General features: G+C 40.1%; 1 protein-coding gene and 1 long non-coding RNA gene across 2 annotated transcripts in view; one reads left to right on the forward strand and one right to left on the reverse strand.

The window, feature by feature from the left end:
• Positions 1 to 23,759, forward strand: part of LOC131998144 (uncharacterized) — a 195,235-nt gene extending 171,476 nt beyond the window's left edge. Inside the window, exon 3 of the long non-coding RNA XR_009398607.1 lies at positions 22,629 to 23,759. This is a non-coding gene — a long non-coding RNA (uncharacterized LOC131998144). The remainder of the gene's footprint in view (positions 1 to 22,628) is intronic.
• Positions 1 to 25,052, reverse strand: part of LOC106088126 (uncharacterized) — a 527,532-nt gene that overhangs the window by 468,229 nt on the left and 34,251 nt on the right. The gene's annotated exons all lie outside the window — the stretch shown is intronic.

The following is a 25,052-nucleotide window of genomic DNA, read 5'->3' on the forward strand; positions in this document are numbered from 1 at the left end:
GCGCCATCAATTAACCAATGGCCAACATCAGCTTCTATTCCCAGGTTAGAGGCGGCTGGAGGCGAGCGTCAGATCTCACGTACAATCCCACAAAATCTATGCGATTGGGGCGCTGGGCCAGTAACACGCTCCCGGAAAACTATGAGAACAAAGGAATAGTAAAAACGGACAACCCCCATACTAGGGTACCTAAAGCCTCTCCCAAGAAACCCATGGTACGACCAAGAGTCTCGAGATGCTACTGAAGCCAAGAATGCGGCATATAGAGCAACCCTACAATCAGTAGCAATGCGCCAGATAAAGAAGAGGTATCGGGAGAAAAGGAGAGCGGAGAAACGTCTATTCCGCAGAAAGAAAAAAGAAATGGAAAGACATGACTGTGAGCGAATTGTGATGTACAGGAGTCAGAATGAAGTCCGGAAATTCTACCAAAGAATTAAACATCAAACCGATGGCTTTCATGCAGGCACATCCTCCTGCAGAGACATAGAGGGAAATCTGGTAACTGACACAGATAACATGCTGAGGATATGGAAAGAATATTTTACCCCACTGCTAGTGTCCGACGTTGGCGGCAAAGAAGATACTGCAGAACCAATCCCTGATGATGGTATAGAATGTTTACCTCCTAGTCAGAATGAGGTCCAAGTAGCAGTGACCCGACTAAAGAACAACAAGGCAACAGGAGCCGACGGGTTACCCGCCGAACTATTTAAGACCGGAGGCGACACGCTGATAAGGAGTATGCATCAGCTTATCTGCGCAATCTGGCTAGAAGAACGCATACCCGATGATTGGAACCTCAGCATACTATGTCCCGTACACAAGAAAGGAGACAAGACGGAATGTGCCAACTACAGAGGAATAAGTCTCCTCCCCATCGCATTCAAGATACTCTCGAAAATCGGACAACAAATGCAACCTGTACCTTAATCACAAGAATACACGGAAAGACAGACGGACATAGCTCGATCGAATCAGGAAGTGATTCTAAGCCGATCGGTAAGCTTATCAATGGGTATAGCTCTTCCCATTCTTAGCATTGCAAACAAATGCACAAAGTTATAATACCATGCGCCACAGTGATGGTGTAGGGTGTGAAAAATTCAGCCAGTTCGAAATTAGCACCATTACTTTAACTAAAGAATTGGTTCGAAAGAACTCAAAAAGAACAGATAGACCTTTTAATCAGAAATGGTTTGATGGAGTGAAAATTAATGGCCCACTTTCCATTTCCCTCCAGAACGCTAGTTTAGGAATGGATTTGATGGATTTCCGATGAAATTTTGAATTTTTCTGTGGAGTCACGAATTTTGGCCCATTTCTTCTAGTACGCATAGTTTAGGAGATACAGCCATTTTAAAGTTTTCGAAGTGAAAATCATATATTTGACGAAGTTTGGAATTTTTTTATGGAGTGACGAATTATGGCACATTTCACTCTAAGATGCTAGTTGATAGTTCGATTTTTGATGGATTTTCGACGAAATTTAAAACATTTCCATGGAGTCACGAATTATGGCTCATTTCCCTCTAGGATGCATGTTTTAGGAGATACAGTTATTTTAAAGTAATCAAAGTGAAAATTCTATTTTTGAAGGATTTTCCATAAAATCAATCTTTGATAGAGTCGCGAATTATGGCTCATTTCCCTCTAGGACTCATAGTTTAGGATATGCATCCATTTTAAGTTTTTAAGTGAACATTGAAGGATGGGGGTTTAATACCCACCACCACATTTTGTCATTCTGTTTGCGACACATCGAAATATCCATTTGCAACCCTATAAGGTATATATAATCTTGATCGTCGTAAAAATCGAAGACGATCTAGCCAGGTCCGTCCGTCTATTCGTCTGTCTGTTGAAATCACGCTACAGTCTTTAAAAATAGAGATATTAGGCTTAAACTTTGCACAAATTCTTTTTTTGTCCATAGGCAGGTTAAGTTAGAAGATGCTTTATCGGACTATGGCTTTATATAACCCCCATATAGACTGATCCGCCGGTTTAAGGTCTTGGGCCCTTTAAAGGCACATTTTTTATCAGATTTTTCCAATATTTAGAACAGTGAATTTTGAACATAGTGTTCTGTTCCGACTTTCCTTTATTTTTTGCTGGTTTGACAGAAGTTTGGTATATAAAATAATATTATGCCCTTGAACTAAATTTATTTTGTATACATTTTTATCCGAATCCATGGTGGTGGGTTCCCAAGATTCGGCCGAACTTAGCACGCTTTCACTTGTTATACCCTCCACCATAAGATGGAGGGTATACTAATTTCGTCATTCTGATTGTAACTACTCGAAATATTCGTCTGAGACCCCATAAAGTTTATATATTCTTGATCGTCGTGAAATTTTATGTCGATCTAGCCATGTCCGTCCGTCTGTCCGTCCGTCCGTCCGTCTGTCTGTCGAAAGCACGCTAACTTCCGAAGGAGTAAAGCTAGCCGCTTGAAATTTTGCACAAATACTTCTTATTAGTGTAGGTCGGTTGGTATTGTAAATGGGCCATATCGGTCCATGTTTTGATATAGCTGCCATATAAACCGATCTTGGGTCTTGACTTCTTGAGCCTCTAGAGTGCGCAATTCTTATCCGATTGGAATGAAATTTTGCACGACGTGTTTTGTTATGATATCCAACAACTGTGCCAAGTTTGATTCAAATCGGTCCATAACCTGATATAGCTGCCATATAAACCGATCTTGGCTCTTGACTTCTTGAGCCCCTGGAGGGCGCAATTCTTATCCAATTTGAATGAATTTTGGCACGTAGTATTTTGTTATCATATCCAACAACTGTGCCAAGTATGGTTCAAATCGGTTCATAACCTTATATAGCTGTCATATAAACCGATCTGGGGTCTTGACTTCTTGAGGCTCTAGAGGGCACAATTCTTATCCAATTTGAATGAATTTTGGCACGTAGTATTTTGTTATGATATCCAACAACTGTGCCAAATATGGTTCAAATCGGTTTATAACCTGATATAGCTGTCATATAAACAGATCTGGGGACTTGACTTCTTGAGCTTCTAGAGGGCGCAATTCCTATCCGATTTGGCAGAAATTTCGCAAGACGTTTTTTATTGTTACTTTCAACAACTGTGTCAAATAAAGTACAAGTCGGTTCATAACCTTGTATAGCTGCCATATAAACCGATCTGGGATCATGACTTCTTGAGCCTCTAGAGGTCGCAATTATTATCCGATTTGCCTGAAATTTTGTACGACAGATTCTTTCATGACCATCAAATCTTTTCTTATATCCTTTTTTTGCCTAAGAAGAGATGCCGGGAAAAGAACTCGACAAATGCGATCCATGGTGGAGGGTATATAAGATTCGGCCCGGCCGAACTTAGCACGCTTTTACTTGTTTTTTTTTTTTTTTTTTTGTAAAAAAATATCCAAATTATTTTCAGATTACAATAATTTTTGAGTATCAAGCATTTGGAGAATTCATAATTTACCAAGCATTGTTATTGCCACAATTATCCTGAAAATCGTTTCAAAAATTTGTCCAGCTTACGTGTTCACACACCAACCGACGGGTTTCTTTGTCATTCATAAGGCTTTGCATAAAATGCAATATTTGACAATTTTTTTTATAATCCTTGCAATTTGTTTAAGCTCTAATCGAATTACTATTGGCAAATGAATTTTTGTGACTGAATATTAACAACAACAAAAAGTATTTTTGTATGGTAAGCCCCCAAATAATGGACTATTTACAGAGATGACAACTTTTGGCCTGAAGGTGATTTTCAATTTTGCCATGGATTAATGCAAACACACATATTTTTGTATTTATGGGGAAATATTTGTATTGAGCAATTTTAAGTCCTACACCATATTATTGGGTTGCCCAAAAAGTAATTGCGGATTTTTTAAAAGAAAGTAAATGCATTTTTAATAAAACTTAGAATGAACTTTAATCAAATATATTTTTTTTTACACTTTTTTCCTAAAGCAATAAGCAAGAATGCATATACAGAGTCACAAGCTGTGAAAAAATTTGTCAACGCCGACTATATGAAAAATCCGCAATTACTTTTTGGGCAACCCAATAGTTGTGTGAATATTGTGACAACAGATTTTAAATTGTAAAACAATTTAAATAAAATACTTTACAATTTATCATTTGGGAAATAATTTTAGTTGATTGACTTTATAATATACGAAGCCAAGAAATACGAACACCAACAGGAGAGGTAAGTCGATTTTATTCTAAATTGAGCATGCCTTTTATTGACATAAATGCAAATTTTTTTGACCATGAACATTCCATAAAGGAAGAATAACAAACTTCTCACATATCGCCAACGAGTGTTGTCCGATTCAAGTTTTAGTTGAATGATATGGGGCATCATTTTTTTAGCAGAGTCCGAATAGTGTGCAGCAAAGCGACACCTCTTTGGGCAGAAGTTTTTACTTGACAAAGTACCTCACAAATGTCGCCAGCATTAGGAGAGAATAAACACCACTGAAAAATTTGTTTTTATGTTCTCGCCAGGATTTGAATCCAGGCGTTCAACATCATAGCCGGTCATGCGAACCTCAGCGATACGTTAGCCTCCAACTCTTATTAATACAAAGAAGCCTGAATCGGCAGCGATCCTGCTGACAGGTGCCCTGTTGAGTAATTATGAGGAGAACTGGCCTGTGACCTATGCGGGTAAGAAATTGCAGCCTGTTTGGTGGATTGGGGACTTTAACAGACTGCGAAGAGGCTCTAAACAATGCGACTAAAACCAAGCTAAGTGCGAACTTGGACGAGTACAGGAAATCCCTATACAAGTACACGAGGGAAGTGAAATAGTGCAAGAGGTAGAGCTGGCAAACTACGAGACTTTTAAAAATAAAAATCGATATTACCGTTTATTTCCTATCACCTACATTTCAAACGAAAATTAGAAGTAACAAGTAAAAGCGTGCTAAATTTGGCCGGGCCGAATCCTATATACCCTCCAACATGGATCGAAATTGTCGAGTTATTTCCCGGAATCTCGGAATGGGAGCGGTATCAGGCTATAGACCGCTTCAGAACATATTTGACACGTATACTGAAGGTCATAGGGAAGCCGTTGTACAAATTTTCAGCCAAATCAGATAATAATTACGCCCTCTGGAAGCTTAAGAAGTGAAGATCCCAGATCGGTTTATATGACAGCTATATCAGGTTATGGACCGATTTGAACCAAACTAAGTACAATTATTGGAAGTCATAACAAAACTCGTAATGCAAAATTTCAGCCAATTCGAATAAGAATTGCACCCTTTTGGGCCCAAGAAGTAAAAAAGGCAGATAGGTTTATATGGGAGCTGTATAGACCGATTCAGAATATATTTGATACGTATGTTGAAGGTTAAAGGAGAAGCTGTTGTACAAAATTTCACCCATATCGGATAATAATTACGCCCCCTAGAGGCTTAAGAAGTCAAGATCCAAGATCGGTTTATATGACAGCTATATCAAGTTTTAGATCGATTTAAACCATACCTAGCACAGTTGTTGGAAATCGTAACAAATCACGTCATGCCGAATTTCAGCCAAATCGGATAGGAATTGCGCCCTCTAGAGGCTCAAGAAGTCAAGACCCAAGATCGGACAGCCATATCAGGTTATGAACCGATTTCAACCATACTTAGCACAGTTGTCAAAAGTCGTAACGGAGCATGTCATGTCAAATTTCAGCCAAAACGGGTAAGACTTGCGCCCTTTGGAGGCTTAAGAAGTCAAGACCACAGATAGGTTTATATGGCAGCTATATAAAAAGATGGACCAATTTTGCCCATTTACAATCCCAATCGACCTACACTAATAAGAAGTATTTGTGCAAAATTTCAAGTGGCTAGCTTTACTACTTCGAAAGTTAGCGTGCTTTCGACAGATAGACGGACGGATGGACATGGCTACATCGACTTAAAATGTAATGTCGATCGAGAATATATATACTTTATGGGGTCTTGGACGAATATTTCGACGGAATTAGTATACCCCCATCCTATGGTGGAGGGTATAAAAATCAGGAGATCGATTTATATTGAAAAAATATCAATGCACACACCCAATAAAACCATGGTAAATAAAGTCAGTTAGAAGTCATGAGAGAAATCACTGTACAATATGTTAGCCAAATCGGATGAAAATTGCGCCCTCTATAGGCGCAATGTATCTTAATAAATACATTCAGTGTCGGATCGCTTATTTTCATTTAGTTTTGCAAACACTTTAACTATTGCGATAGTATACATTGGAAAAATATCAATCGATATTCATCAAAAACTTAAATATCGATAGTGCCATCGATATTCATCAAAAACTTAAATATCGATAGTGCCATCGATATTTCTCCAGTTCTACCAAGAGGTCCTCATTGATTTCGGTGTAGGGTGGTGAGTTCGTTTGAACACTACAATGGAATGATAACGGATGGCGTACTGTACTGATAGGTTACAAAAGGCTGGACCGTACGGAATACGACTCCTCGAAATAATACCTAAGAGCTGTGTGTTGCCACCGTAGCGCAGAGGTTAGCATGTTCTCCTATGACGCCGAACGCTTGGGTTCGAATTCTGGCACGAACAACAGAAAATTTTGTCAGCTGTGGTTATCCCCTGTAATGTAAAAACTTCTTCGCAAAGAGGTGCAGCACGCCGTTCGGACTCGGCTATAAAAAGGAGGTCCCTAATCATTGAGCTTAACAATTTAATCGACACCAGCATGCTGGCATCATGCCTTCACTCGCATGCTGGTATCAGCATGCTTGCGGTTGACAGTACCCCTTGTGATATGATTGGCTAAATAGAATAGATTTTGGGTGTGGCCGACTTCGTTTTGGCGGCCTTCTTGAGCATATATGGGGCATTTAATAATGTGAAGATGGAGTCCATATATGGCGCTCTGGTGGCAATGAGGGCCCTTTTCTTTTGCTGACTTATGTTTATACGATTCCTAATAGCTGGCTTATCAAGGCATCATTAGCAGATAGTTCGTTTAGAAAGGTTGTGACTAGAAAAGCTCAGGAAGGAGTGATTTTACCCCTCTTTTGTAGCTTCTGGTAATCAATGGTATTCTAAGGACTTTCGAAAAACAGAGGGTAAAGGTGTTGAACGTTTTGCTCTCTACTATTGCGCACCTCGTTCAAGGGGATTGGAGAAAGCTGTCTGGAGGGGCGAGTCCTAATGCGCTTGGTTTAAACCCCAGAAAGACTAAGTTGGTACTTTTCACTAGGAGCACAAAACTGGATGTTTTCAGGGGAACGGTCCCGGATTGGCTAGGACTGCTGCTCTCTCCGGAGACCGAGTTCTTTGCCGTGAGTATTGTCTAGGAACACACAGCTTTTCAGTGAAACGGACCCGGATTGGTTAGAGCTGCCGATCTCTCCCGATGCCGAGTTCTTTGTCATATTTCTTGACCAGAAACTAAGCTGGAGAGGGAAAGTCGAGGAAAGAGATAGAGAGAGAAAGAGATTGAGAGATAATAGAGAAGGCACCTCGGTGGTGCTGATTTCTGGAGCATGGAGTAGTATCCCGTGAGGGGCACTGAACGTCATTCTACATCTTAGAAATTTGTCTCACACACGTTGGGTGGGTGGCAACAAAGATCGTCCTAAGAAACTTTGGGCATCCCTTTGTTCTGTTGGGGGATAAGAATGGGGATGCGTGATAGAGAGAGTAACTGCTTGTCGGCAGGTTGGACGTCGTTGTACTGAAACGTTTGTGGTCATGAAAACACCGGAGACGATGTCGATGCACAAGCCACTGCCCGATCAGACTGTTATGATATATATGGACAGTCAGTCGGCCCTGAAGGCTCTGACTTCAGACAATGTGAGATCGAGAATGGCTAGAAGATGCAAAGAGCTTTTTTGAGCTACAAGAAGGGCGGTCAGGCTCGGCTGGGTCCTAGCCATCATGAGGTGACGGGGAGCGAACGAAAGGCCCGACCAGCTGGCCAGGAATGAATCGCTGAATAACGTATATCATGCCAACGAATCAATGGGCTCTCCCCTTTGCGAGCTTCTTGATAGGTATGGCACCTACGATGGCAGTGCAAATGAGGAGTGTGGTGGGTTTAGGATTGAGAAAGGCCCTATGGCCGAGTATTTCACAGAACAGGACGCTGCTTATGGTGGTGCTGGGGAGGCATGATTAAAATAGGAATTCTGACTGGTCTTTTGCAACGTCAGGTCCTTGACATCGTGCTGGAGGCAGGTTGGAAGAGGGGGAAAACCGAAAAGGGCAAGGGTAAATACTTCTGTACGTGCCTGTAACCCACCACGTATTAAGTTTAAAATGCAAATGCAAATTTGCCCATGAGCATTCCCTTAGGAAACAGGGGCAAACTTCTTACATATCAATGAGTGCTGTCCGATTCAATTCTAAGCTCAATGATACAGGGCCTCTTTTTTATAAACGAGTCTGAACGGCTTTCGTGTCTAATAGATGCCGGCACTTAGATGGAAACACACAGTACCAGACATGAACCAACTTAGGGGAGTGGTATTGAAGACAATTAAAGATTTTGTAAGTAGCACGGAATTCCTAAATTAAAATTTTCTTTTTAGAGGTTACTTTATAGTTTTTAGAGCGCGCAACAAGCTGATTACTGGCATACTATAGTGGCATGGGCGGATTATTATCTGCCCCCTCCTTCCAACCTCACCTAACCCAGCCTAAGTTATCCTCCCATTATAGAGTTCTTTAGAAATCTGAATTGTTTGACTGTAAAATACTCTCGCCAGAGAGCGTCGGCCAGGAAAAGAACATATTATGTCCTATTCCGCCGTTGTCGCTTCATGTGAGTACGAACTAGAGGGCACCAAGAGTATATGACCTTACCATTTGGTGGGTTTTGCCAATTACACACATCCACAAGGACAGCATGTTAAGCCAAATTTGTCCATATATCCCCTTTTTAAAATAAATAAAACTCATTATTTGCAACAACATTGCGAATATTTTATATTATCAACTAAATTCAATGTAAAAAATTTAAAGAGCATAACCTCAGCAGATGAAGTTAATGAAGCTAGCCGCGCCGGTAATTATGGTGTGTATCTGCTATGTTAAATTATATCCACCCCCCAGGGAGTCACTTTTTCCTTCTTTGCAGCCTGAGGTTGCTGTTAATGTCTTTTCACTAGGGTTTCAACTTGTGTTGAGTATACTTTGCAATTTAAACACGGAAGGCGGATGTTGTTGTTTATTTTGTTCTTTTTTCCATGACGTTGTTCTTAAGCCACTCTTTTTGGCCTTACCTGTAGTGCTTTTCAGTTTGTGGTCTTTTGGGCAACTTTTTTTGGGTTTTTTGCTTTCTTCTTTTTTTGTTCTGTTTAATCCTTATAATGTATAATTCAGCTATTCAGTTTGGAATGAAAATGTGTAGAAAATGGGGAAAAACGTATTTCTCTTCTGTTTTTACCCCACTTTTGGTTTGCTTTGAAATTCATCTTGTGTTAAATAGGGCATTAAATGATTTTTAGATTGAAATTTTAGGTAATTACAATTTTCTCAGATGTTGCATAAAACTCTCTTATTTTGAAAGGTTTACGGATTTTTTTATTTAAGCATTTTCTTGGTTTCATTATTCATTAATGGAGAAATGAAAAATAAAACACGTAAAAAAGTGCTCTTCAGAGTGCCTCATGAAGGGAGCTATATCTATTCGGTTTATATGGGGGCTACATCTAAGTATAGACCCATCTGAATTACCGCTCACAAATCCTGAGACTCACGTCCTCACGATGGCTGCACAGTTCAAATTTCATCTGTTCTTGCTGCCAGCCCACAGAGATATCACAGGAAATTGTACAGCAGATGAAATTGCGAGACTAGAAAGGAACTTAAACACTTCAGAGGAACTGGTATCTGTGTGCTCTCCATCTAGCATTGAAGAGGTCTACCGCTTCACTGAAGAATTGAAGAGGTCTACCGCTTCGCTGTCATTGGCTAAATCGGAGGTCTCGGTCATTGTGTGCGTCATGACTGACATGCCACGGTCTGATAGGAAAACATGCTAATAGACTAATGATTTTGAACAACGACTTCTGCAGCAGCTGTGAGAACGACGAGGAAGAGGCGTGTGTTTCCCACAGAAACTAAAAGGCATCTTGTTTCTCCTGTTGTTGTGGTATCACAATGAATCTGAATGCAGATTGCCACTTACCGCAGACCCCAAGGAATACATTTTTATGTCAGCTTTATACTATACCCCCCCGACACTTAAGGCGACATTTTTATGCCACGTACGTACTCTACTACTTTGATACCCATATTATTCTAATCGGTTAACATATCCTTGCTGGGGGACACCGAGGAATAAATTTTTATTTCAAATTTGTTCTCTGCTTTTAAATACCTTACATTTGATACCCATATTCCCAAAGCGGTGAAAGAGTCCTGTTGGGGGGTTTTTTGCGGGGGAGACCCCCCCCCCCCCAAAAACACTTTGGGCGAATATTGTATACCAACATGTCCGTCCGGTGGGTTTTGGGATGGGGCGTCCCCCCAGGTTATTCGACAAAAAAAAATTATACCTATTTCGTGTTTTTGGGATACCATAAGGTGGCATACAAAATTTCGCTTAAATCGAAGCACCCATCTCCGAGATCTGGTGTTTTTGAAAATTTGGGCAGTTTTCAAAAACACCCCCTTTGTGGGTTCGTAAATTTTTTTGTTCCGTATAGACTCAAAAACGGCTGAACTGATTTCTTTCAAATTTTTACAGATTGTGGGGAGTGATCTGGAAGGAGCAATAGACTATATAACTTTTTGATATATCAAGGGGGGCGGACCCTCCCACTTACCCCAAAAGTACCACCCAAAAATAAAAGTGGACCGATCGGAGCAATATGGGATTCAAATGAATGGTATTCGGGAGTAGAATACAATTTTGATATCGAAATTTGAGTCCAAGTACCTAGGGGGTTGCCCTGACGCCAAAACCGTTTCAAACAGGCATATTGGACGATAAAGACAATATGGGACTCGAATGATAGGTATTCGGGAGTAGATTACAAATATGGTCAGGAAGGTGGAATAAGTTATACAATTAGTTGATATTGGAATTGAGCGGACTCTCCCCCGTTATCCCAAAAACACCACCCAAAATCAAGGTTGACCGATTATGACAATATGAGTATCAAATGAAAGGTATTGGAGAGCAGAATATGAATATGGTATTAAATGTTGGGTCCAAGGAACCCAGGGGCCACTCCAACCCCAAAAGTTCCCCCAACCAAACATATTGGACGTACATAATGACAATATGGGACTCAAATGAAAAGTATTCGAGAGATGATTAGGAATATGACATAAAAAATTATGTCTAAGTATTTGCTCCACCCTCAAAATGGAAATTTTACTCGATCATAGCTATATAAGACTCAAATGAGTTGTATTTGGAAGTTGTTTACGAATATGACATTACACTATGTATCCAACAATTTAGGTGGCGCTTTACTTCCAACAATCACCTCCAATGGATTGTTTGACCCATTAAAAAAAAGGGGGATCAAAAGATAGATATTTTTGAGTAGAGTGCGTCATTCAAACCCTCATATAAACGGCCGCCACCAAACGGCTGTATACACCAATCATGACAATATGGGATTTAAATAAAGGTATAAGGTTTTGGACTGCGAATCTAATCTTTTTATTCTGCTTAAATATCTAGCGGACCACCTCACTCCAAAACAGTCGATCAATCATAATGACCTTACAGGACACTGTAAGATTTAATTAATGTGTGGAGACACAAATAAGTGTAGGCCGCCATACCCCTAAAATTATGACGTTCAGAGTGATAGGAGGAGTTGCAAATCTCAACGTTAAGGTTGCAACCATTTTTAGCTCACCGATAGATAAGACCAAACGACGTGTTGCTGGGCAACACGTTTTTGTTCAAAAGTTTTACCTGATTTAATAGTTAGAACTATCGCCACCGCATCAAATATATAGACTGATAAATTAGTTCTACACCAAAGAAAATCGTTTAATATGGCAATTTGATTTGATTTAAAGAACAGACTAAATGATGAATATGGATTTAGTTTATCCAATCAAAAACAGCCAGTAGATGGCGCTAATTTGGAGAAACCAACATGAACAGAGAGAAGGCAGAGTGGTCAAAATTAATCTTACTGCATATATCTTTGTTATGACAACCTATCGGTCTTTTGAATAAAGCAAAATAAAATATAGGAATTTCGTTGTGGTTGTTTGCGCAATTATTTTGTTAATTTTCCCACCCAAGACGGTGTTTAAGGTAGTTTAAGTGCAAATCTGAAAAATGTAGAAATTTTGGAGAAAAATCTTATTAGTTAAAATGTTTTCAACATTTTAGAGTGAGAATAAGAAACATATTTTTTGCGTGGTGAAAATGAAGACGCAGCGATGCTGCCCAGACTCAGCTATCTTCTATATATATATATATAAAGGAATTTTTGTTTGTTTGTCGATTTGTTTGTTTGTGTGTTCCATAATGGCTTAAAAAGGGCTGAACCAATTTTCGTGAAACTTTCACAAATGGTGCATTAAGGACCCGTGGTGAAAATAAGGTACTTTATTTTTTTATACATAAAGCGGGCGACCCTCCCCCTTACCCTAATTTTCACAAAACACCAGATCTCTGAAATGGGTAGGATGATTTAAGCGAAATTTTGGTTGCACATTTACAGTAACCTAAAAACAAAAATTTGGTATACAAAATCTGGGGTAGGGTGCCTAGGAGAGCCGCCCACCCCAAAACCCGCCAAACGGATTTATAGACCAATCACTACAATGTTGAAATCAAATTTAAGGTATTTGAGAGTAGAAAACGAATCTGATATCCAATTGTGGGACTAAGTGTTTCATGGGTCACACCACCCCGAAAAAAAGCCTCAAATTTGACATATTTACCAATCATGGCAATATGTCTTTTGGAGTATGAAATTGACTTTCATTTTTGGGACCAAGTCTCTGGTGGTCCACCACACTCCAAGAAGGATTTCTACTGACCATTGCAATGTGGGGTTTAAATAAGAGGTATTACACTCAAATACCTTTTATTTCAAAATCCACTTTCAATAGGCTTCGTCTCTAGGCTGAAAAACATGCCTGTACCTAATTTTAAGAGTATCGGACGATATTGCAATCTGCACTTTGTACACAAATTAACATGGACAGACGGAGAGATACACAGGAATAGCTAAATCAAATCCGAAAGCGATTCTAAGTCAATCGGTGTAGTTATCAATGGGTCTATCTCTCTTCCTTCTGGGTGTTACAAACAAATGCACAAGTTATAATTCCCTGTACCGCATTGGTGGTGTAGGGTATAATAACTTATGCACTTCTTTTATAGCCCTTCGGTATACTCGTATATGAGCTTTTACTTATTAATTCTAACCAACTCAGATGCTTTTACTAGCTCTAACAATTTCCGGGTAACGTAGGAGTTGTGCGTACTTTGGAAGATCTTTGTTGATGATTATATAAAAAACATTTTTGCTGTTTTGATTAATAATTTTGGTTAAGTGTAATTAAGCAGCGGTCATTTTCAGCAACAACAAGCTTTCCAGCAGTAAGACTGTTGCTCTGAAATTTCAGAACTACTGCTGTGATAGCATAACTACTGCTAAAATAGCAACAAAATTAACTACTAATATTCAGCAGACAGTATTTGCTATTTTAAGCAAACTGTTTTCTATGCACCATAGAGCATATCCTGAAATTTTGCATGCGGTGTTCCGCTATGACTTTCAACAACTGTGTTAAGTACGGTCCGAATCGGTCTACTACCTGCTATAGCTCCCCTATAAACCGATCTCCCGATTTGACTCCTGAGCCCCTACAAGCCGCTAAATTCGCAATTGTCCGATTTGGCTGAAATCCACGTGGTGTTCCGCTATGACTTCCAACAACTGTCCTAAGTACGGTACGGTATTTTTTGATGGTTTGACAGAAATTTGGTTTGATTGCATCATACCCTACGCCGACCCCGCGATGGTATAGAGAGAAATGTCATTGACTGGAACCCGCTAGGACATCGAAGGAGGGGACACCCGAATAACACATGGATCCGCTGTACGAAAAGAGAATTGGAATCAACCCATTTATCGTGGAATCAAGCCAAGGCTTTGGCGAACGATAGAACTCGATGGAGAGAGCTTGTTGATATCCTATGTTCACACTGAACAGTTTACTATTGGCCATATTTTATGGTAATATATTTGATATACTTCAATTGCAAAAAAAGGACATATATATATACTCAGAAGCTTATTCCTATTCGCCTAAGGCATGTCTGTCAACGTATTCATTCTGTGCCCTTTGTCCGTCCCTCATTATTATACCCAATACCGAAGGATTGGTGAAGGTCACCGTAGCGCAGGGGTTAGCATATCCGCCTATGACGAAATTGCACCGTTGGTTTTCCCCTCCTAATGCTGGCGGCATTTGTGAGGTACAATTCCATGTAAAAACTTCTCTCCAAAGATGTGTCGCACTGCTGCACGTCGTTTGGACTCGGCTATAAAAAGGAGGTCCCTTATCTCTGAGCTTTAACCGAAGGATGGGGGTATGTTCATTTGGTCATTCCCTTTGCATTACATCAATAAATTCTTTTCGGATCCTACAAAGTACATACGGCCTAAAAATCCTAGACGATCTAGTCATGTCGTTCCTTCCGTCTGTTTTTTTTTTTTGCCTTTGTCCATGGGCAAGCTAAGCTTGAAAATGGGCAAAATCAGACTATATCTTGATATAGCCCCCATATAGATCGATCTCCCGATTTAGGGTCTTAAGCTCATAAAGCAGCATTTATTTACCATTTCGCTGAAATTTTACATATCTTATTTGACTATATCTTAATATAGCCCTTCTATAAACGATCCCCAGTTTTAAGGCCCTAAGACCATAAAATTTGGAGGCCACCGTAGCGCAGAGGTTAGCATGTCCGCCTATGACGCTGAACGCATGGGTACGAATCCTGGCGAGACCATCAGAAAACATTTTTCAGCTGTGGTTTTCCCCTCCTAATGCTGGCAACATTTGTGAGGTACTATGCCATGTAAAACTTCTATCCAAAGAGGTGTTGCACTGCGGCACGCCGTTCGGACTCCGCTATAAAAAGGAGGCCCCATATAATTGAGGTTAAACTTGAATCGGACTGCACTCATTGATATGTGAGAAGTTTGACCCTGTTCCTTAGTGGAATGTTCATGGGCAAAATTTGCAATTTGCAAGACCATAAATTTCACAATTTATTGCCCGATTTCGCTGAAATTTGATACAGTGATCGGTATTTTTATACCTTATACCACTACTGTGGTACAGGGTATTATAACTTAGTGAATTAGTTTGTAACACCAAGAAGGAAGAGAGATAGACCCATTGATAAGTATACTGATCGACTCAGAATCACTTTCTGATTCGATTTAGCTATGTCCGTCTGTCTGCCGGTCTGTCCGTCCGTCTGTCTGTCTGTCCATGTTAATTTGTGTACAAAGTACAGGCCGTAGTTTTCATCCGATCGTCTTCAAATTTGGTATGGGCATGTTTTTCGGCCTAGAGACGAAGCCTATTGAAATTTTAAAAAATCGGTTCAGATTTGGATATAGCTCTCATGTATATATTCGTCCGATTTGCAGTAATACTGCAATAAAATGGTCATTTATTAACCGATTCTCTCAAAATTTTGCAGGAAGGATTTTTTTATGAATCCCGACATTACCGGTTAATTTCATAGAAATCGGTTCAGATTTGGATATAGCTCCCATGTATATATTCGTCCGATTTGCAGTAAAAATGCAATAAAATGGTCATTTGTTAACCGATTCTTTTCAAATTTGTTAGGAAGGATTTTCTCTTGACTCTCGACATTACTGGGGAATTTCATGCAAATCGGTTCAGATTTAGATAATGTTCTCATATATATATCGCCCGATTTTTACTCCTAGAGCCATTGCAAGCGCATTTATTGACCAATCTTCCCAAAACTTCGTACAACACTTTCTTCGACGACTGTGACAATATCTGAGAAGTTTGCTCGAAATCGGTTCAGTTTTAAATATAGCTCCCATATATACGTTCGTCCAATTTCCAGTAATATTGCAATAAAATGGTCTTTCGTTAACCGACTCTCTCGACATTCGGCAGGAAGGATTTTCTTATGACTCTCGATATTACTGGCGAATTTCAAAGAAATTGGCTTAGATTTATATATAGCTGTCGTATATGTATATCGCCAGATTTTCACCCCAAGAGCCGCAGCCAGCGCTTTATTTGACCAATATTCCCAAAATTTTGCACCACGACGACTTTCCTCGGCGACTACCACACTATCTGAGAAGTTTGCTTGAAATCGGTTCAGAAATAGATATAGCTCCCATATATATGTTCGTCAGATTTTGGGTCATTTCCAAAAATGTTGTCATTTGTCAACCGTAGTTATTACTGTTTGACATATATTTGATCGCCGAGGTCCATCAACATTGGTTCAGAATTGGTAATGGCTCCCACATTGTACTAATAGGGTAGGTGTAGGGTATTATACAGTGGGCACCGCCCGACTTTTGCCCTTCCTTACTGGTTCTCTTTTGCGTTCGTGCCAAATATGGTTTAGATCGGACCATTTTGAGTTTAGACCCCATACATACACCAATCTCTCGGTTAAAGGTTCTTCCATAACTGCCCAGTCTATTACCCGATTTAGCAGAAACCCCTACATATCCAACCCTAATATCTTGCAGATAGGATAATTTTTAGATTTAGCTGCCTTATATATCGATGTTCCAACTAACGGTCTTGAACCTATATTAGACCCATTTTACTTGATTTCAGTGGCATTAAGAATAGTAAATTGTGGCGAGTTTGGTTCAAACAAATCATATTTCCCATATGATTTGAAACTCTAGCTTCTAGCTAGAGTTTCAAATTATCACGAAATTTTCAACATATAACATTTTGAACCCAAGGACAAACGCTATACATTTTGGTGAAACTAGGTTCAGATTTAGATATAGCCCCCCTATATACAGGGTGGCTGATGAATATTGCTACAATGATGAATATTGCTACATTTTTTTTTCGGTGTATGGAATACATTTTTCTTTTATTCATGTTAAATTAAATTATTAAATTAATTATTAAATTATTATTAATTAAATTAATTAATTAATTAATTAAATTAATTATTAAATTATTATTATTAAATAGAAAAAAAGTTATTACATTTTTTTTTGGTAGCGGCTTTCATCAGCCACCCTGTATATGACGCCCGATTTTCACTTATGTTGAAGTAGTTACTCTAACCTCTTCACCATCATGTAGGTGGGTATACAAGTTACGGACTTTCGAAAGATATCACTTCCGGAACAACAACTTTGTACTGACTCGGCTATGAGCTTAAGTTAAATCTTCGAACATTCTCTGTAGAAGGGAAGTTTCATTCAAGGTAAGTTCAAAGTTGTTATTTGAAATCTACAACTTTAAAATTACATCCCAAGTGCTGCCCATTAATAAGTATTCTATTATCAGTTCCTCGATATTCCTGCCATTAAAATGTGGATTAGTTTAATGGTTCTCTCCCAAGAAATTCAACAAACAAAAAGCAAATAAACGGATTTGTTTTTATTAGCCCACATCTCAAAGGAAGTCTATAAACGGCCAGTAAATTAGGCTCTTTCCACTCATCCATTTCTTTCCGCACGATGGATTTTTCCTTTTGCTTGGACCATTCAATATTTGGCGCATTTACATTACCCACCACTAGCCGCAAGAAAAACAAAAAAGAAAAAATAGAAAATCTTTGCTTTGCTAAGGACTCTTGGCAATGGCGTTTAAGCAAATGCCCCTTCATTCCCCTGTTGAAATAATTCATGTCATTGCATTCGTGTAGAAGTGAACAGGAGGAGTGGGGTGGGAGACATTGGAGCTCACACAAAAGATAACTTTATTTGTTATGCATAGCCAGTGGTACTGGCAGGCAATAGCACATGGTTGGTGGTATCCTTAATTCAATACAAATTGAATTTCCGACAAATTGGACAATTTGGAGTGATTTTTAATGGAATTTTAAAAACAGACATTGCCTTTCATTGCTTTTGGTTGTGTACGCTCATTTCGTTTAAATAAATACGCAATCCCATAAAACGCTTTGCTGCTCATCAATGGCACTCTTTTGCCTGCTCGCTAAGACACTTGAGGCAGTTGTAGTCGATAGACTTTCATGGGATTCGCATTTTTACGTTTACTTGCTATGTGGGTCCTTCGTTGAGAAGGCATCTCTCCCTACTGCAGTTTTATTTTTTTTTTGTCTTTCATTGAAAGCTTTGAAATTACCCAACGTAAGTTATTTGTTGTTGGGCATAAAGGAGCCATTAAGAGACGCCGCCTGTGCCCTTGAGCCAGGCATGGGTGGTTAAAAGGGGACGTACTGCTATTCAAACAAAGCACAATTAAATGGCCTAGAACTGAATCGAAATTCTTCATCGTCCTTTCGTAAGAAAAGCAAACAAAATCGAAAATGCCAACCACACAAATTCATATACAAGCTTCTTGTTGCACACACACCCACACATACACATATCAGAGGCAGACACACTCACTAAAACTTCTGCAAATAAGGGAATTTTTGCAAAGCAAGCCTTAACCTAATGCAGCCAGTCCTCTTTGGCATATCCGTATCTGGTTCAGCAGCAGCTTTCAGAATTTCCGGCCGCAAGCAACGACAATTTGATTATGGTTTAAATAAAAGAATCGACAATAAAAATTCGGTCAATCTGGTATTGATGAAAACATTACTTGTCTCGTGTTGACAAAACGAAAAATTGCTAAACTAAGAAATTTTAAATGGAGTTTGGCATAATGTCTAAAAGACAAGCTTTGCGGGAAAAAATTAGACAAGTCTCAATTAAGAGGAAGAAAACCTTAACTTTTATATTAAACTTATGAAACAAGCATAAGTAAAAGCATTCGGCCGGGCCGAATCTTGGAAACCCACCACCCTGGACTCTGCTAAAAATGTATACAAAATAAATTTATTTTTATTCTACATACCAAACTTCTGTCAAACCAGCAAAAATTAAAGCTTCTACGAACCAAAAATAAATAATCGAGAGACCGATTTATATGGGAGCTATATCAGGTTATTGACTGATATGGGCCGTACTCGACACAGTTGTTGGAAGTCGTAGCTGAACACCGCATGCACAATTTGAGCCAAATGGGAAAAAATTGTCGCTTTGTAAGGACTTAAGAAGTCAAATCGGCAAATCGGTTTATATGGGAGCTATATCAGGTCATAGACTGATTTGGACCGTACTAGGCACAGTTGTTGGAAGTCATAACAGAACACCACATGCAAAATTTCAGACAAGTTGGACAAAAATTGCGGCTTGTAAAGGCTCAAGAAGTGAAATCGGGAGATCGGTTTAAGTGGGAGCTATATCAGGTTATAGACTGATTTGGACCGTACTTGGCACAGTTGTTGGAAGCCATAACAGAACACTATATGCAAAATTTTAGACTAATCGGAAGAAATTGCATCTTCCAGGGGCTCAAGAAGTCAAACCGGGAGATCGGTTTGTATGGCAGCTATATCAGGTTATAGACCGATTCGGACCGTACTTAACACAGTTGTTACAGAACATGACACGCAAAACTTCAGCCTAATCGAAGTCAAACCGGAAGATCGGTTTATATGGGAGCCATATCAGGTTATAGAGTGATTTGGACCATACTTGGCACAGTTGTTGAAAGTCGTAACAGAATACCGCATGCAAAATTTCAGCCAAATCGGAAAATTCCGGCTTACAACGACTCAAGAAGTCCAATCTTACTTTACTTTAATTGGCTACGACTTGCCAGATTGCGCAGATAAGCTGATGCATACGCCTTATCAGCGTGCCGCCTCCGGCCTTAAATAGTTCAGCGGGTAACCCCTCGGCTCCTGCTGCCTTGTTGTTCTTTAGTTGGGTCACAGCTTCTGGAACCTCATTCTCACTAGGAGGTAAACATTCTATAACATCATCATTGATTGGTTCTGCGGTATCCTCTTCACCGCCAACATCGGACACTAGCAGTTGGGTAAAATGTTCCTCCCATATCCTCGGCATGCTATCTGTGTCAGTTGCCACATTTCCTTCTTTGTCTCTGCAGGAGGATGTGCCTGCACCAAAGCCATCGGTTTGATGTTTAATTCTTTGGTAGAATTTTCGGACTTTATTCTGACTCCTGTACATCTCAATTCACTCAAACTCACGTCTTTTCATTTCCTTTTTCTTTCTGCGTAATAGACGTTTCTCCTCTCTCCTTTTCTCCCGATACATCTCCTTCATCTGGCGCGTTGCTACTGATCACAGGGTTGCTCTATATGCCGCATTCTTGGCTTCAGTTGCATCTCGACACTTTTGGTCACACCATGGGTATCTTGGGGAGGCTTCCGGTACCCAGGTACGGATTTCACGGCATTTTCAATGAAGTGGGCAATAGTTTGCCACTGCGCCATTATATCATCGGAACAAGGAGTGCTTTCATCAAGCAGTTGGTTCAGTCGAGTGGAGTATGCCGCTGCCATCTGTTGTGTTTGCAGTTTCTCAATGTCGAGCTTCCGTGTAGTGTCAGATCGTACTTTCCTCGCCATGTTCAAACGGGTGTGAACCTTTGCTGCAACAAAGTAATGGCCCGAATCTATATTCGCTCCACGGATGAATGTCTTCCATCTATCACAAGGTGGTCAATTTGGATCCGTGTTTTGATCGAGTGACAGCTTTGTGAATATTTTATGTTGAAATGTGGTGCGGCTTACTACCATGTTTTTCGCCGCGGCAAAATCTATCAGCCTCTACCCATTACTGGGCGTTATGTCGTGGAGGCTAAACTAAAATGTCTTCCTTTCTTATCTTCGCATTAAAATCTCCCAAAAAAGATTTTAATATCATGGGCGGGGCAGCGGTCATATTCTCTCTCTAGGCGGTCGTACAAAATATCCTTGGTCTGCTGGTCCTTGTCTTCAGTCGGGCATGGACACAAATAAGGCTGATGTTGAAGAATTTAGCTTTTAAGCGGATTGTGGCTAGCCACCTCATCCACCGAAGTAAAGCTGGAGACAAGGTGTTTCAGTCTCCGACTAACCACAAATCCACAGCCAAATTCATGCCTCGTGTTACGGCAGCTATAGTATAGTTCGTCACCGTTTGGTGTTGTAGTGACGCCATTCCCAGCCCAGGTGGTAATATCTGCCTTGTACTTCTCTAATACATCCACCAGCGCGTATACTGCACCTTCTCTATAAAGAGTGCAGACATTTCAGGTGCAGATCCACAAATCATGGTCCTTTTTTTGTTTTCGTGGGTCGTCTACGTTGGAGAGGGGTCCGGTTTTACTATTCCTTTGTTTCTCATGGTAGTTCTCATAGTTTTCCGGGGGCGTGTTACTGGCCCAGCGCCCCAACCACATGGGTTTTGTGGGATTGCACATGTATTCCTCGTTGGGGTGACCCGCTTGCTCCAAGATCCAACGCTCGCCTCCAGCCGGCCTTAACCTGGCAACAGACGCTGATGTTGGCCATTGGCTATTTGAAGGCGCCAATAACTCGCCTTGTCATCTCGAGTATCATTGGCACTCAGTATTGAATTAAGAGCGAGTGCCACCTGACTCCCCACTGAGACTCTCCTCTCGAAAATCGCTGACTGCCCGTGGCCGCATTTGCAGCTTCTCCGCATAAAAACAGAGCTTTCCATGTGGGCGCGGATTATAGCTAAGCTTCCCGTGGTCACAATGGACACCACACCAGTCGGAGCTCAAAGTTCCAGCCTGTGTGGTGTTCGTAGTTACCCCGTGACGGCCGGGACTACGAGCTCATTTATGCAAAACCGGTGCAGCAACTTATGGCATGTGTAAAATGAGACGTTGGAGCATTTCCTATGTCATGTTGCGGCTTCGCGACTAACAGACACCGGCACATAGGTGGACACACAATACCAGACATGAAACAACTTGCGTGGAGCGTGGTATGAAAATTAGGGATTTTGTAAGTAGTGCGAAATTCCTGATTTACATTTTCTCTTTCGAGGCTTAGGTGAGGCATGGGCAGATTAATATCCGCACTCTCTTTTCACCCTAACCTAACCAACTTGCCATATAAAAGAAGACAATATATGACTAATCTCATTTTCGACTACAACTAAGATTTTAAGAATTTTTAACATAGAGCTTAACATTAATCCGATTTCACTCAACGCTTAGAGGAAAAGATGGCTTCTCTGTGGCCCTTTGCCTTAGAAAGTTTTGATTATGTCTTGCTTGAGTATCCATTCATATTTATTTTTGAATGATTATCACTGGGCTTATTATTTAGGCAACAGGAATAGAAGGCAAATCATTTATAACTCAATCGACCGTTACGTTTCTATTTTAACCTGCATAGTGGCACGTTTTGTGCATTAAAAAAGATTGCTCACGTAGCAAACGCAGAAAAACACCTTTCGCCATGATTCCAAAACTTTCTTTCTTTATTAAATTAATGATTTCCATAACACCCAAAGACGATAAAAAAAACGGCCTTTTGCATTAAGAAAATTTTAATTTATTTCAAACTTCTGTTCTTCTATTTCTTTGCCTACATTCTTTGCAGACATTATGATGATAATGCCAACCAAGTACCTACGGTGAAGCGAATTTAATGGGGAAACCTCTGTCAAAGGGAAATAAACAGGATAACGAAAGAAAACAAAAATAACCCCAAGCACTGTAAATGTAAAGTTAAGGTGTGTAAAACACCAACCAAGCCTCAAGAGCGTAAAGCCGAAAAAAAATTCAAATGGAATAAATATTCATAAATGACAGCCGAAACGTAATGCTCATTTAATGGTTAAACCAAAAGCGCCGAAGAGATTTAAAGCTGAACTACGAAGGCAAAATATTAAATTCCAGGCGCCAAGAAGCTTAGGTGCAAGCCAAAACACAAAGGTCCAATTGTTCTCCCCACCTCATGCCCCAAAACACAATCCATAGAGAAAAGAAAGCTGGCATCGAAGCCAAGGCAAGTGAGGTTTTCTCATTGCTTACCCCAAACACGTCTTTGGCATACTTAAGTAGTCCAACTCCTACTTTCGCTGCCTGAGGGTATTACACACCAACCAGCCCGCCCTTACAGCGAAGGGTTTATTAAAGATGCTTGATGTACCAAAAGCCACCTTTGGGCTTAAACAAAACATTTTAGATCATCTTTAGAAGCAGCGTGTAGAAAAATTCCATAAAAAAGGCTCCTCCAAGAAGAGAAACAAAATAAACGGAAGAAATAAGCTGGCAGGAAGCTCACAGCAAAATCGGCTAAAGTGTTAAGAAAAACAGCAGCAGCACCAGCAACTACCCAAAAACCACGTTCCTCTTGTGCTGCCTTCCTCTTTAGGGAATAAAAGAGTTGTGGAGTCGAGTAGGCCACAAAAAGTGGAAAAAACAACAGCTCCGGCATCCATCGTCGGTGCAGCTCAGCAGGACATAACTTTTAAAAACATTTGCCACTGTGAAACACAGCCAATATCAAACTTGTTGGGGTATTCTCTGACACTTTTGGCTCAGCCTCAAAACACCAGGCATCCCTTACCACCAAACTCTTTCGGTCAAACTGGTAGGAAAGCAGCAAGGAAAAGAAGGAATCATTTTCCTTGGGATTTCATGTAGCAGTATGAAGAGTCATTGAGGCAGTAGCAAAGTTAAATTCTGGGAATTCTATTAACTGCGAAACTAAAGGAACAGAGCAAAAAAGAAGTGAGCAAAACGAAAACCTGCAACTTTGAAACAAGTGCCAACATACTTAAAAAACACAAACACATACATACACACACAGAGAGAGAGATCCAAACCCAACCAACAGCAAGTACATGAGCTGAGTTACGAGTATATGTTGAAATATTAAATCGACGATAACCTTAGCCAAAGAAGGGGCAAGAGGAGGCCATTCAAAGCCTAGTCATTCCCAATTGATTATTAAGCCAACGAAAAAGAAATCAAGCATTGAGTGCCAAACATTGATTTACTTAGTCATTGGAATTTGGAGCAAAAAAAAACAAAACAGAAAAGTAGCAGAGAACAGGCTATAAACCCTGCAAAAAGGGTTAGTTAAACTTTCTACTCACCAATCTGGGCCCACCAAACAACACCGTCCATTATTGAAAACCAAAGACCTCAACTTACCCCCTACCTAGCTACCTACCTAACCACCTACAAACCAACTGAATAAGTGTCTTGCCACATAGCCACATAGCCACACATACATATGTATATCCAGGCAGACATATCCTTTTTGGCAAACGTAACAAACAAACAAAATACCGCCTTCACACACCTCAACACACACAAATGCTTTAAAAGCCATTAAATTTAATTTATTTTCGAACCATCGAATAAAGGCAAACAACCACAACACCCATCAACCAGCATCAAAACGCCGGAGGATTTCATTCCAATACTAAGAAAGTGCCAAAGGATTCGAAACTTCAACTGACCTACCAACCACACCCTCTGTTGCGCTAACACTTTAAGTCAGAAGCTGTATTTTACAAGGCCTTGTCCCTACTTTGACCATTATCGCTGGTGGTCCCATCACATCACATCACCACCACCATCGTCATCATCACCATCACCGAGTGGACCTGGTCGAAGAAAACTATTCATTTGAAAGCCACTCCTCCGCCATACCTTTGTTTGTTGATTTTGGCCAACAAACCAAACTGGCTTGGTTGATAGGCTCGTGGCTAAAGCATACCAAAAGAAGCTTCCAAAAGGAGTAACCAAACAAACAGCAAACATCCGACATTCAGGTTTCTTTTACTACAAATTTGCTATATACCTGTTAGAGAGAGTGTATTGGTGTGTATTTTTGTGCTATTGAGAAAGCTCTAATCGCTGAATACCATACTGCTGCCACTCATCATCCAGTGTCTGTTTGTCTCTGAGTGTGTGTGTGTTTAAATGTCTGTGGTTGAATTAAAAGCATCTGCTGTTTCCGGTGTGGTGGACTTTCATCAACGTCAGGTAAGTTTCCGTTTATTTGATC

Source organism: Stomoxys calcitrans, chromosome 1, assembly GCF_963082655.1.
Source record: "Stomoxys calcitrans chromosome 1, idStoCalc2.1, whole genome shotgun sequence".
NCBI lineage: Eukaryota > Metazoa > Arthropoda > Insecta > Diptera > Muscidae > Stomoxys > Stomoxys calcitrans.